We start from the raw sequence: 14,598 nt of genomic DNA on the forward strand, positions 1-14,598 counted from the left end.
TGTGGATGCCCCATCCCTGCAGGCATTCAAGGCCAGGCTGGATGTGGCTCTGGGCAGCCTGGGCTGCTGGTTGGTGACCCTGCACGCAACAGGGGGATTGAAACTAGATGATCAATGTGGTGCTTTTCAACTCAGGCCGTTCTGTGTTTCCATTATATGATTATACCATCAAGACAACCTCTGCTGTGCTGATGCATGATGTCTTGGAACATGCAATACCTACCACAGCAGGAAAGCGAAGCTAAAAAGCATCATCCCCTGCCTTTTGCCAGCTGGATCCTGCCACCCAAGCAGCAGTTTGGGAACCAAACCCACCTGGCAGAGCCACAAGGCTGACCCATTTGTCCCCACTGTGGTGACATTTCCTGGTCTTTAAACTTCTCCTTCTTTTAACCTCTGGATCTCACAGCCCCTTCCACCTTCCAGGGTCGATGCCCACATTTCTGCAGTGTGAGCATTAATTATTCTTCCCGTGCAGCCAAACAGGAGCCACTGTGCCACAAACCTGCTGCGAAGGGGGTTCAGAAATATCATCTGTGCGCAGATCATGTTTATCTGAGGATCTACATTCTGCAGGGAGAAAGAAGAAAAAAAAAAAAAAAGGGATTCTTTAGAGGAAAGCAGAGTTTAAAAATAAGCCCTGTGAGTACTTCAAAGGCAAAAAAAAAATAATGAAAAAATCAATTCCTCGTCACTCTTGAGAGCAGCCAAGAGCTGACACAGAGCTGAGATGCCAATTAGAGCCACGTGGACCTGGAGCGATGCGCTTTGCTACGAGGCACAGCATGGGAAGATGAAGGAATAGGGAGAGGGAGAGTTCTCTCGTGGGGAAAGAAGGAGAAGAATGCTTCCTGCCCTGTTTTTTCTTCCATCTGAGAAGCTGCAGAATGTGCAGACCCCCGTGCTCCCTGCCTGCTCCCCCATCTGAGCCACATTCTCTTCTGCATAGGGAAAGGGGAGTTGCAGGGGGAGGTGGAGCATATTGAGGGGCAGAATTTTGGCTGCTTGCCTCTGTGCATGTCTGGGTGACCTTGGTTTCTCTCCAGTGGGTCCTTACCTGGGCTGTGCTTGGTTTTGTCTCTCAAACCTTCTCTTCCCTTGCAAAACATTGCACAGTGACGCCTCAGGGGGCGATTTCCAAGCATGTTGATCTTGAAAGCTGGGCATGGACTGGGCTGCTGTTTTAAGGGCACTAATTGCATTTTGGGAACTTCTTGCTGCAATCTCTCTTTTCCATCAGACAAACACCTGGCTGGACCAATCAGCCTGCACTTGTGTCATAGCAGATCCAGAAGCAGTGCCTTTGCATCCTTTCTCTGGCTGTGATGCCCTCAGGGCAGGGATGTCCTGGCTCAGGCTTTTAATTTGGGTTCTACAGAAAATGCTTCCTTCATCCCCTCAGCAACCTCCATGTGCTTTGCACTTCTTCCTGCAGGCAGCCCAAATCCTGCTCTGAGCTTCAAGATGAGGCTTTGCAACAGCAGGAATCAGCTGAGAAGGACAGAGACAGGTTCTCCTCCCATTATTTATCCATTGCTCACCTTTAAGGTCCCTTCCAACCCAACCTATTCCATGATTCTACAGTCTTTAAGATCCCTTCCAACCCAGCCTCTTCCATGATCCTGTGATCTTTAAGGTTCTTTCCAACCCAACCCACGTGATGATTCTGTTATTTTTAAAGTCCTCCCAGCCCCACTCATTTGGTGATTCTATGACACTGAACGATTTGCTGGCTGTCAGGGGTCAAGCAGGAAGGCAGCTAGCAGCATGGAGGTTTGTGCAATCATGTATCTTGGTTTCTTATAGGAAGGCTGCTTCCTCAGATCTCTTCCAAAGGGTGGGAGGGATTAATCTGGAGGGAGGGAGAATGCTTGGAGCACAGCTCACCGCTCTGCTCAGGCTCTCAGTGATAAATGAGAAAGCAAGATCCCACTAAATAGGGTCAATAAGATAATGAGCAGCCAGAGGGATTGGCCATGTGTGGGCACAGATGTCCAGATTTAAGCATTACAAGAATAAATGCTGGTGCATCCCCCAGTCAGGTTTGCTATCGCAGGCATCCTCGTCTGCAGCACACAGGGTCTACAGGGCGATGCACAGCCGTGTTCACAGCCACAGCTTCACGATTGGAACTCCAACAAGGATAAATACCAACACTTTGTTTGGAAAAATACAGATCATTTTCTTTCTCATCATTTTGCAGAGCACCATTCCTTGCCATGGAAGTGCAAAGGGCCCAGCTGTGGGAGCTGGACACTGGTCATGGTGCTGGGAGTTCCAGGCAGTGTGCCATGCCCTGGCTGCCCCAGGGATGTTTATTCCCCCTGCATGGGGCACGAGGTGTCCCATTTCGGTGGCCATGACCCTCTTTCTTTGTCTCATGCAGACAGCAAAACAAGCAGCAGCAGCTGGACACAGAACCTGACACAGGCAGATAGTGTTGCTGTGATTTAAAAAAAGCCTGAAGCACAGCCCTGCACTCCAGCTCTGCTTTTTGGGTCCATCCTCAGGAAGATTTCCCAAGCACTGAAGAAATATCTTCTCATTGTCATATTTCTGCTCAAGGGCTTCAGCATCCCTGCCCAGAGCTCCTGTTGGAGCGGGGTCTGGCTGCTCCTAGCGATGGGGATTGCATCCTGAGCTGTAGATGAGCCAGGGTTACTCTGTCCTGCTAATGGACACAGAAGGGACAGAAGGAATGGTCTCTGCGCAGTGCAGATTCCTGCACAGTGAGTCAGGGATGCCCAGCAGCAGCCAGGCCTGGCTGTGATTGTTGCCCCCAAAATGTCTCTTGCTCCTTTGCTGACAATGCCCTGAGCTAAAACAAGCCTGTGACAGTGGTCAGCAGGCATGGTCTGTGCATCCCACTTGTCCTTTCCCTCTTCCACCTCAAAATAAAAGGCAGGCTCTGCAAGAGGAGGAAGAGGGGTGGAACTGGGGGCTGCACCCCCTGGCAAACTGGCAAAGAGTTGATCAGTCACCATTCAGGAAGGCTGGAAAGAAAGCCAGAATGTTGAAGGAAAAACCCAGCAGGAGATCAGAGCTGGTAAATAAACATAGCTGAGCCACCCCTGGATTAGGGGCTAAAGAAAACCTTGGCACCACGGAGCGATCTGCTCAGCCTGCTCTCAGGATTGCATGAAAAATATGGCTTGCACCAGGTGGTGTTTCCCCGAAGTTTTTGATGGATTGAGGGGTGATCTCCCCATCCTGGGTCACTGCAGACCAGTGGGAGTGGGAGGAGGTAGAGGAAGAGGAGGAAGAGCTACCTGAACTGAGGTTGTGATGAGGTGGGAGTCAACATCTCCCATGTAACTAGCAATAGGATGAGAGGAAATGGCCTCAAGTTGCACCAGAGGAGATTCATTAGAAAATACTTCTCCAAGAGAGTAGTCAGGCAGTGGAATGAGCTGCCCAGGGACGTGCTGGAATCTTTGTCCCTGGAGGTATTCAAGGAATGTTTAGAGGGACATGGTTTAGTGGGAAATATTGACAATAGGTGGATGGTTGGAATGGATGATCCTAGAGGTCTCTTCCAACCTTGGTGATTCTGTGATTCTAAGAAGGAGAAGGATGAGGAAGGAGGATAAAAAGAAGGAAAGAGGAGGATGGAGGAGGAGGAGAAGGACATGGAGGAATAGAAGGAAGGGGGAGAAGGAGGAGGAGAAAGGAGGCGGGAGGAGAAGGAAGAGGAGAAAGAAGGGAGAAGGAAGAAAAGAAGGCAGAAGGAAGAGGAGGAAAAGGAGGAGGATGAAGTAGGAGGCAGAATGAGGGGTGCCACCTCTCTGCCTCCCCTCAGCCACCAGCATCCTGTTCCATCCCATCCCATCCCATCTCATCCCACCCCACCCCACCCCACCCCACCCCACCCCATCCCATCCCATCCCATCCCATCCCATCCCATCCCATCCCATCCCATCCCATCCCATCCCATCCCATCCCAGCTGACTCAAAGCCATGTCTTCCTGTTTGTCCCCTGCCAGGAATCCCAGCTTTCAGCATGGGACTGTAACCAACCAACTATAACACATCACTTGCAGCACCAGTTACCCCATGCTCTAAGCCCTGGAGATCCCAGCAGTGGGGCCAGCCATGTAATTTAGCCTTGGCACTGAAGTGGGGCTGCTTAATTCTTGCCATGTGCCAGGCACTGGATGCTGCACTCGGTAACAGTGCATGATGAATTATTTATTCCTTGCCCAGTGTTTTTATTGCCCTTCCAAACGCTCAGCAGGGCCCGGGGTGAAGGGATGCTGGCAGATGGCAGGTGTGAGAAAACAACACCCCAACAAGCACGATGTGATGGGATTTGGGATTTTCAGTACAAGTCTCAAGCGGAGCTCAGCGGTGATTCTCTCACAATGTGGAAAAAACCCAAATAATTCATCAATGTGGGTGAAGCCACATTGCACCCTGGGCATCCATGTGGGGTCCCAGCTCCAGTCCTCACATCCCCAGGGGCCTCAGTGGTCTTTGAGGTGTGGGACAAAAACCCATGCCTGTCCCTAAGCAAAGCTGGGTGCTGTCCTGTTGCCCTTGGCCATGTCATTAAGGTCTGAATCATCCAGCATTCAGACGAGGGGTCAACACTTGTTGTCTGGGCAACTGGGATTCTGGTGTTTCCTATATTTTGGATGCTTTTCCTTTCATTTTCTACTTTATATTTACATCATCAGTGATTCCTGTGCAGTCATTCGAGATCGTGAGCGGGATGAGGATGTCAGCATGGCTGCCCACACAGTGAGCTCCTGACAAATCTCTGCAGGTCTGGGATCTTCCAGCCTGCCTGCTCCATGCATGGGAAGCTGGTGACTCAACTGAGGTGATCCTGGGTCACAGTTACCAATTCTGTCAGTGAGGAGCGACCAGGCTGTTCTGACCCACCCTGGGCTCCCCAGCTTATTTCTCCTGTCCAGAGCCAGTGAGCATCTATCTCCCCACACAGCCCATTTGCAAATCCCAGTGTGGAGGGAGCTGGGTGACAGGCTGAGTGCATGTTATTCAGTTGGAAGGATCACTGGCTCCAGGCAGGACCACCTGAAAATCAAACCATATGTCTGAGAGCATTGTCCAAATGCTGTACACACACTGCATATGTCCTGATTTGGAGGAGGGATGGCTGAAGGATGCTCTATTGTGGCACTCTGAAATTCCCTGGATGCTCCAAAACATCCTGTTTCACGGCAGGGCAATAAGAGGAATGCCAAGGAGGGGTCTTAAGGGGCTCAGGGCTGGAGCAGGGGGGGAACTAGAGGTGCCTCCAGCCCCAGCCACCCTGGTTGCGTGAATTTCTGGGACGTCCCCACCCCTGGGAGCAGCCCTGGCACTCAGCACCTTTCCCATGGAGCATCCATCCACTGCACCCGGGGATGCAGCTGAAGATGTACACTGGGGAAGGAAGCTCCCAAGCTGCTCAAGACTGCACCCAAACCCCAAAAATCCACGCAGCACCAACAAGACAGAAAGCTGTAAGAGCAAGGAGAGACACATCCCCAGCTCCCTGCTGGCTTAACGAGGACAAGGGCACTGTGACACCTCGGGCTTCGTTCCCAGCACCACCATTGATCGTCTGTGGGACCCCAGAGGAGATGCAGAGCATCGTCCTCCCCTCCACCAACCGCAATGCTGTAAACGGAAGATAGAAGGCATGAATATTTGATGTGCCTTCACTTGCTTTGCTCTCAAGGTGAAAGAGAGCAGACCCCTGTGCGCCTGCCCTGCTCACATAGCAATGGGATAACACAGAGGGGCCAATCTCATGACAATCCAATGGGATAGGCCCAGGAAAGCCCAGCGGCACCAGCATCCCATGGAAAATAGTTTCACCTAAATTGGGCATGGTGCTCGGCGTCGGGAGGAGCCGAAAGCTCCGCCGTGCTGTGATGCCATTTTGGCAGAAACGTGGGCTTTTTTGCACATTAGGTTGTTCCCCTTAAAATAGCTGTTGGCGTGGTGTTATCCCCAGCCCTTTTCTTTGAAACAATGAAGAAGGAAAGGGAGGGCCAGATGCAGTGAGCACAGGATGGCTCCAAAATATGGGAGTGCATGGATGGGCACTCACTTCCAGGGGGCGATTTTGCCCATGCCAGCCCTTCTATAGGTTGAAAATACCCCAAGACATCTTTCTGGGGACAGGAGAGGGCTCAATGCACTGCAGCAGGGCAGTGGATTGGGATGAGAGTCCACAGATGCACAGCCAGCCTCTATCAGAGGGAGGCATAGCATCCTTGGGTGTGATGTTCTTCCAGTCAGTGTGATGGAACAGCAGAAGGATGTTTGGAGAAGCAATGAGACAGCTGTAGGAGTCCCCTGTCCATAGGGGATGTCTGCGTGGGGATGGGGCCGGGTCTGGCTTGGGATGAGCCCCAGGGCTCAGCACACCCAACACTTGGTTGGTTCCATGGGAGGCATCACCCGCAAGGGCCAGGATCAGCCTGCAGGCTCTGGGGAGGAATTACATTGGTTTCCTGGTCCACGAGTGGCAGAAGTCATCCTAGGGGGGAGGGCACCTCCCACAGCCCTGAAGGCATGGAACTCCTGGCTGTGCTTATCCCTACTGGCACAGTACCTGTTTCTTGCTGGGCTCTGGCTGCATTCTTTTTGTTGTGTAATTGGATGGGAAAACACAAAATGACAGCCTCAATTTTGTGAGAAAAGCGTGGATTAGGATAGCAAATCGCAGAGACAGGAGGCAAGCAAGGAGCAGCCGTGAGCAGCCCTCCACCCCTATGCACTGCCCAGCAAAGCATCACAACACTGACCATGCCCCTCCTGGGCTGGGATGCAGAGCCATGCTGCCCGCTGCCCTCCTGCTCTCTCTGCTCCCCAGGCTCCATCTGTGCAGGCTGCTCATGCTGTAATGCAATCAGCCCTGCCCAGATCCTCCAAAATGCAGCTGTGCTTCTGCACCGTGACCGGATCCGATTTCCTTCGTCTGATGTAAGAGGCACCGGTTAGAGCTGGCAATAGGGCAGCATGCGGCATCTCCCCGTGTTTCTCCCCCAAGAGCTTTGTGCCTGATTTGTTCTCCAGCAAAAGGCAGGAACAGACTCTGCCTGAGGGCCTGCTGTGCTCTGGGGTCAGTGCTGCTCCATACCAAAGGGCTGCCCTTGTGTCACCCCTGCATCCTGCTTGATGCGAGCAAAGCAAACTGAGCACCCCATTTCGGTTGATGCATAAAGACCATCTGGGTACCCTGAGCTCCCCACCATCACCAGGCTGGGGTGAGCCCATCATCGTGGTTAGCATCACACCCAGAGGGGTTTGAGACTGCAGGCAGCACACAAAGCTCTGGGTAATGAGCTCAGTGAGGACCACAGCCTCAGGAAGGGCAGAGCTGCTCAGGCTCTGTCTGCAGGGGACAGCACAGGCCTCCGGGAATGGCAGCACCCACCCCTCCCCATGGTGCAGGGCTGCAGGATGTGCACTGGGACACACTGCACCCTTCTCGAGAGCAGTGGCTGCAGACCATCCTGTTCCCTTGCCTGTCAGGGTTGATTTTTGCTCACTGGTGGAAATTGGATTTTCTCTGATTTCATTCCTCTGCTGTCATATCAGGAGCTGGTGGTTTTTGTGCATGCTCGGCCGTGTTCTCTGCTTGCTTCAAGCAGCAGCAGGCTGTTTTTTGGGGTCAGGTTTGCTGCCGGCGGCTGAGAGCATGGACATCTTTGTGGTGCTGAGCCCTACTCCTGTGCATATGCACCGAGATCCCACCTCTGCTCTGACCCCTTCCAGCTCTCCCAAAAATACAACCCTAGGGATCCCTTCCTACTCAACTCTATGAAAACAAAGAGAACAGGCTCTAAAATGGAGGCCAGGTCAACCTGGCCCAGTCTGATGGATCCCATTTTGTATGGCCCTTTGAGACCTCTCCATCAGCCAGCTGTTCGCCCAAATCATTGTATCATTCTCTTTATGTAGAGAATACTGTGAAAAGAAGTACTGAAAGCTCTACTGAAATCCAAAGAAGATTATGTCAACTGGCTTCTCTTGGGCAACTACAGAACCTAATCCTAGAGCCAACGCACCACAGTCTGCATTTTAACTCAGTGCTTTGGCCTCCAGGAAAGCATCCTCTTGTTGTACCCTATGATTCATGCCAGCTGCCTGAATAATCCCTCTCCTCTCCATTTTCCCCCTTTTTAAAAGGGGGGAAAAAAAGCAGATTTTATAGCTTCCTCCAGCAGACCATTGCTCTCAGCCACTGACCTCAGCAGGACAAATCAATTACAGATTTCTGTTTAATATTCCCTGCACACCTATGCCTCACCTTCACTGCCAGAAGAGCCCTATATACACAGGGACCCACAACCATCTGGTAACACCAGTGCAAGGCTTATTGCCAAATAGACAAAGAACCCACCTGACCCAAATCCACAACCACACCACTCTTCTCTCCCTTTCTCTGCCTTTTCAGTGCAATCCTTGGCTGCTCAAGTGAGGCTGAATTGCTGCCAGCTGCGTGGCCTGGTGCCTGCTTCCAGGCTGGTGGGAAGGGCTTCACAGTTGAGCATGGTTAAATACTCTGCCAGCTTCTCCATCAGGGTTGGTTTGTCCAACGTACCTGATGCAGGTTGTCCAAATCATTGGACTCAGTGGAGAACTAGGATGACAGGTGCCATAAACGGAATGGCTTAGGTTGGAGAGGAGCTTTAAGATCATCCACTTTCAACTGCTGCTGTGGGCTGGTTGCCCCCTACCAGCACAGGCTGCCCAGAGCTCCATCTGTGGCTTTGGGCACCACCACGGATTGGGGATCCACAGTTCTCTGGTCAGCAGTGCCATGTGAATAAAGATTTCCTCCTAATGTCTAACTTAATTTTCCCCTTTTAGTTCAAAACCATTCCCCCTTGACCTATCAATGACCTATCAACTATTTACACCCGTGGTTGGGAGCACAAAACGCTGTGGTCCCACCATACCCCACTGGGTATAACCCAGCTGTGAGGAGCAGCCCGTGTGCCTGCGTTCCCCATCAGCCATCCCAAAGCTCTCCCACTCCATGTGTCCCATTTCTGAGCGCAGGGCTGTTGCTTAAAAAATGAGTTTGCTTAAAAATGAGTTGCTTAAAAATGAGTGCAAATGTGGGGCTCCGTTGTTTTGACTGCATCGCTCTATATTTACATTGCTTTTATTTTATTAGCATTCTTGGTTCTCTCTTTTTTTGCGTGTGACAGCAGAAGTATGTACTTCAAATGAATCACAACTGGGAGAGCTCTCCGGTGGCTTCCAGCTTTCTGCTGGGTTTGATCTCGTGTCCTGCCATCAGCCTGTGTGATGTTGAAAGCATGCAGGATCCCTCTGCTCCCCAGCTCTGTCGGAGTGCAAAACGTGAGAACTCCTCGGATCAGCTTCAAGGAGCTCTGCCTTGTTTTCAAGCTGAATAACTTGGGTTTATTTCAGGAACAAGGAGGCCTCATCTGTAGCAGCCTCCCTTTCCATGGGCTGTGGAGAGCTGCGCTAGGTTAGGGTCAGCAGAGCAAGCAGTGATTTATCAGCAGCGCTCATAAGTGAGAGCTGAGGCGTGCAAGCTTGATCCAGGAAAATGTTTTACTCATCAAACCATAAAGAAAAAAAAAAGCAACAGCTTATTCCATCTCTGCGCTCCGTGACCACGTGGTTACCTTATCCCCAGGCGTGATCAAGTGGCTCCAACTGGAGTATAGTCTCATTAAGGTTGGAAATGGAGCCTTTGTCCATAAAAGCACCCTGTGTAGCTGGTATTGGGGGCATGCTCAGCCTGGGCTCTTTTTTGGGGCAGGATTTGCCATGTGAAACCATGTGGGATTCCATCTCTACTATCAGACCAGTCCTTCATCTCCTTCCCACTTCCCTGTAGGGTTGCACACATGCAAGAGGAGTTGGGCACTTCTTTGTCTTGCAAGGGACCCAAGGGCAGCCCCATTGCTCAGGGTTGAGAGCAGCACTGGCATCCCTCTTTTCTGCTACCCCACTGGGAATAACTCATTCCCAGCATCAGAGCCTAAGAGGGACCCAAACAAAATCCCTCACCTGAGGAACACCCAGGACCAAAGTGCAGTCCCATAGTTCCCAACAAACTCGAGGTAATTGCCTGGTGGAACCAGAGGCTGTGGGAGCCCAGAGGGGGAATGATGAAATTCATTCTGCAAAGGTCCACCCGTGGCTAACAAAAAAAGCATTTCAGATGCAGTTTGCACTTTGGGATGGCCATAAATTCCTGTATTGGAAGTGTCCAGACAGGGGCTGTCTGCTTTGCCCCATCCCATTTTGGGGCTGTCATTGTTCTCCAAAAATTGAGACGGGATTCTGAGCCAGAAACGTTCAATTCAACCCAGTGCTGCTGTCAGAGAGATTTTCCTTTCCTGCCGCCACTCCATCTCCATCATTAGGCTTCAGAATTAACAGCTTTCCTCCGTTTGCTGCTTCCCCAATGCAGCTGCTCGCCCGCTGATGTTGCTTCAATCCAAGCACTTGTCCCAGAATCTCCTCTTTGGGAAGAACTCCAATCTGAGCACATGGGAAGGGGACCCCACACTTCTTTGTCTGCCCCCAAGAGCCCCGTGGGCTGCAGGATGAGTCCTGCTGCTCACCGCAGCCCTGGGACAAGCAAAGCAAGGCAAAACAGCAACGAGAAAACAACCCTGCTCCTCCGGCTGTGCCCGGGATCAGACCTCCGTGTTCCTGATGGGTGAATAACTTACAGCAAGACGATGTATTTATAGCAACGAGCTCATGAGTTTTTAATTAAAATTCCATTTTCTTTTGCTCCAGATGGCACGAACAACCGTTTTGGTGTTTTCATTGGGTTTTTAAGGGATCACGCGGCTCCTGCTGGGCAGGGTTTGTTCTGGGGCACAGGAGGGCACTGGGGAGGGTTCTTGCACCCCACACCACATGTTGGCTGCCTTGGTGGGTTTGTTGGAGAGGGAAGGAGGTTGTCCACCCCCTACACCCATGTCTCATCCTCGAGGACTGCAGCCACCCTGCTGCTGCAGAGGCAGAGCAACTCACAGGTCAGGAACAGCTCAGTGTCAGCAGCCATCACATCAGGGAGCCGAGCCATCCGCCAGCACTGAGTAGAGCTGGCAGGGCAGGACAATGTGTTCGAGAGCAGAAAGGGCAAACAGGGATGTGGGATGTGCCAGAGCCTGTCCACACCATCGTGACCCCATTCCCACCATCCCATCCCCATCATTCCATTCTCACCATCCCATCCCGCCCACTCAGTCCCTGTTGTCCTATCCTCACTGTCCTATCCCCCCATAGTTCTATCCCCACCATCCCTTTCTGAGGAATCCCAGCTCAGCAGGGCACAGGGTGCCGCTCTCTCATTTCAGACGTTCACACTTCTACTTCCTAACCTTCGGCTCACCCAGGGGAACCAGGGGACTGAGGACACCCAATTTTCCTGCCCATTCCCACCACACCTGGTGAGTCCAGAGAGCCTGGGGTGACACACAGATCTCGAGCTGGAGCCCCAGCCTCAGCCCAAAGTGGGATGTGAAGCACTGAGAGGATTTTGGGCCAGTTCCACTGTGCTGCTGTTTTCCACATGAACGGCTCGATGAGACAGAGATGTGTTGTGGGAAACTTCCAACTCAGTGACCCTGTGCAGAAATCCAAGTTCTGCATTTCGTTAGCAAAATGTTTTGCAGCAGAGGGTGCAGTGCAGATGCATAACCCTGGGACACTTATGCAGAACTCATCAGCAAGAAAGGGCTAAAATACTGCAGAAAAAAAGTCTCCAAAGAAAAAGGGCTGGGCAGTCCTTCACCTGCCTTGGGGAAAGAAGCAGAGCACTCTGTTTAATGTGTAGGAGACTTCAAATTTCGAGCCCAAGGTCCTGTGCAGGGCATGCCAGGCTACCTCAGCATACAAAGCATCCAAGAAAGAATCAGACTGAGTCAGACCCTCATGGTGCACAGAGGGTGGTTGGAGCATGCTGCACTCAGGAAGTGGCACTGGTCCATCTGAGTGCTGCTGATCAGAGATGTACGAGGGATAAGATCTGGTGTACCAGAGGACTCTTGGCTACTACCCTGTGCTGCTTACTGCCTGGAGAAACCACCCCATCCCACTCCATACCATCTCACTATATACCAGTACTTCTCATCCCAACACATCCTAATACATTACGTACCATCACAACCCATTCCACCCCATCCCATTCTGTTCAACCAATCCCATCCTACCTTATCCCATCCAACTCATCTCATCCTACCCAATCCCATTCTAACAAGAGTCACCCCATCCCATCCCATCCCATCCCATCCCATCCAGCAGTTCCCATTCTATCCAATCCATATCGTTCCATCCAATGTGCCCCATCCCATTCAATCCATCCCATCCCATTGCATCCACCCAATCCCACTCCATCTTATTCCATACAACCAACCCCCTCCCCCCCCCCGACCAAAAGCCAGTTGCTCTCCCAACCTCTGCTTTGCAGAGGAACACAGCTCCTTGCCGTTTTATTTGCTGTCCAGCTACAGGAAGGTCAGGGGGTTGCTGCCCAAGGGGGACAGGTGACAGCCCCAGACCTATCGCTCCGCTCCATCTGCACATCCTCACTCCTGAGGAAGATCCATGGGACCCAAACCCTCTCCTTAGGAACCATCCCTATTCAAGCAGTGGCATAAAGCCCATCTCTGCCCCAGGGATGGCACCAGCAGCCCCCTCCCCATCAGCTGCAGTCTGGCTGTCGGGGTGGAAACGCATTAATGCCGGTGCAGATCCCACAAAGACAAAATAAAAAGCCTTTGGGGAGTGACTCGGCAGCGCAGCCGGAAGAGAGACAGCGCAGTTTTCTTTTCAGGAGGTCTTCTTGGCTTCTCTCTTTTTAAAAAATTTTATTTTATTTTTGGCAGCCGTGATGGCAGCAAGGAGGGAGTAAATGGCCTTGCCTGAGCCCGGATGCATTTGTGGCTTTCAAGAGGCAGAAGTGTCCGGAGTTTGAGAGGCTCTGTGCTTCAGAGGGCATGAGTCACGGCCACGCAGTGGGGCTGGATGGGGAGGAAGGGAGGGAGAGAGAAGGGCTGAGATCCCGTGTGGGGATTTGGGAGAAGGGTTCAGAAATGGAGGAGCAGGGTGCTGGAATGCCGGAGAAGTATGCTGAGGTGAAAGATGCTGGGATGTAGGTGCAGAGTTCTGGGGTGCAGGAGCAGAAATGTGGGAGAAGAGTGCTGGGGTGCAGGAGCAGGGAAGCAGGAGCAGAGTTAGGGATGCAAGAACAGGGTGATGGAGTGCAGGAGGAGGGATAGAGGAGCAGGGTTCAGGGATGGAGGAGCAGAGATGCAAGATGCTGGGATGGACAAGCAAGATAGTGGGATGCAAGAGCAGAATTAGGGGGTGGAGGAGCAGAGATGCAGGAGCAGTTTTGGGATGGAGGGGCAGAGTTCAGGGGTGGAAGAGAAGGATGCAGAGATGCGTGAGTACAGTGTCAGGGCAAGTGGCCATATCCCAGCACCACTTTGCAGAGAGATGTTGTCCAACACATAAAGCCCTTCCCCAGGGGCACTGCAGCACAGCGAATGAGATGCCCCTCTCCCTGTACAGTGAGAGCCAGGAGGAAAAAAGGGACAGGGCCATTACATGAGCCTTCATCACTTTGATGCCAGAAGTGAAGATGTGCTCACACCCTGCTTGTCTCTGCTTGGCCCGCCTCTGCTTCCCTTCCTTGGTCCCTTCATCCTCTTCTTCTTGTGGCTCCCATCCTGGGTATGGGACCAATGATGCACCCTGACCTCTAGGGTTTGGGAAATGGGGCTCATCCCCTCTCAGCTCCTTGCTGCTGCTTTCCTGCATGCAAAGCAAGAGATCCTGGAGCTGCAGCTTCCAGCAGCTGGGAGCAATAAGTCAGGCTGTTGCTGGGGCTCAGAAAGGAGCAGCAGAGAAGCACAGAGCTGCTGGGTGCTCCCCAAGAGGAGGGGCTGCCTCTGCCTTTTCCTGCCCGGGACTGCGTTGGTGGGTGATGCAGCAGCTGAAGGCAACAGCTTGTGTTGTGCTCTGTTTGCTCACACCTCACAGCTCCCCGTTGGCAAAGAGCAAATCTCATGCTGAGAAAGCAGCACCACAACAGCATCTGAGCACCCCCGAAGTCATTTTGACTTTTCTCAATGGGATATCACTCTGCCTTTTGCACAACCCGTCACTTAAGCACCAGTGCACAGTGCATGTCCTAGCACTGTCTATGTCAGCATGATGTCTTGGTGCACAGTGTGTTGCTGCATGGTGCTGAGCTTGTGTTGGTACACAGAGCAGGGTATGAGCTGGTAGGTGGCACAGTCGGACAGTGGTGCTGCAGGTGCACAGTGTGCTGGTGCACAGTGCCAGTCCTGGTCTACTGTGCATGGTTCTAGTCCTGAGTATTGATCTATGGTGCATGATATCATAGAATCATAGAATGGCCTGAGTTGAAAAGGCCCACAATGCTCATCCAGCTCCAACCCCATGCTGTGTGCAGGTCACCTACCAGCAGACCAGGCTGCCCAGAGCCACATCCAGCCTGGCCTTGAATGCCTGCAGGGATGGGGCATCCACAGCCTCCTTGGGCAACCTGTGCCAGTGCCTCACCACCCCTCTTGCTGCCAGTCCTGGTGCATGGCACTCAGTGCTGGT

Source organism: Lagopus leucura, unplaced genomic scaffold (genome assembly GCF_019238085.1).
Source record: "Lagopus leucura isolate 7727_CA_CO unplaced genomic scaffold, USGS_WTPT01 Super-Scaffold_100088, whole genome shotgun sequence".
Taxonomy (NCBI): Eukaryota; Metazoa; Chordata; class Aves; order Galliformes; family Phasianidae; genus Lagopus; species Lagopus leucura.